Here is an 833-nt window from a genome sequence, read left to right on the forward strand (position 1 = left end):
AGTTGTATATATTTTATAATATCCTAAACCTACCATTACCCTAACTTCAGAAGTAAAAAGTTGTATATATTTTATAATATCCTAAACCTACCATTACCCTAACTTCAGTAGTAAAAAGTTGTATATATTTTATAATATCCTAAACCTACCATTACCCTAACTTCAGTAGTAAAAAGATGAATATATTTTATAATATCCTAAACCTACCATTACCCTAACTTCAGTAGTAAAAAGTTGTATATATTTTATAATATCCTAAACCTACCATTACCCTAACTTCAGCAGTAAAAGATGTATATATTTTATAATATCCTAAACCTACCATTACCCTAACTTCAGTAGTAAAAAGATGTATATATTTTATAATATCCTAAACCTACCATTACCCTAACTTCAGTAGTAAAAAGATGTATATATTTTATAATATCCTAAACCTACCATTACCCTAACTTCAGAAGTAAAAAGATGTATATATTTTATAATATCCTAAACCTACCATTACCCTAACTTCAGCAGTAAAAAGTTGTATATATTTTATAATATCCTAAACCTACCATTACCCTAACTTCAGCAGTAAAAAGTTGTATATATTTTATAATATCCTAAACCTACCATTACCCTAACTTCAGTAGTAAAAAGATGTATATATTTTATAATATCCTAAACCTACCATTACCCTAACTTCAGTAGTAAAAAGATGAATATATTTTATAATATCCTAAACCTACCATTACCCTAACTTCAGTAGTATAAAGATGTATATATTTTATAATATCCTAAACCTACCATTACCCTAACTTCAGTAGTAAAAAGTTGTATATATTTTATAATAT

Source organism: Lottia gigantea, assembly GCF_000327385.1.
Source record: "Lottia gigantea unplaced genomic scaffold LOTGIsca_230, whole genome shotgun sequence".
NCBI lineage: Eukaryota > Metazoa > Mollusca > Gastropoda > Lottiidae > Lottia > Lottia gigantea.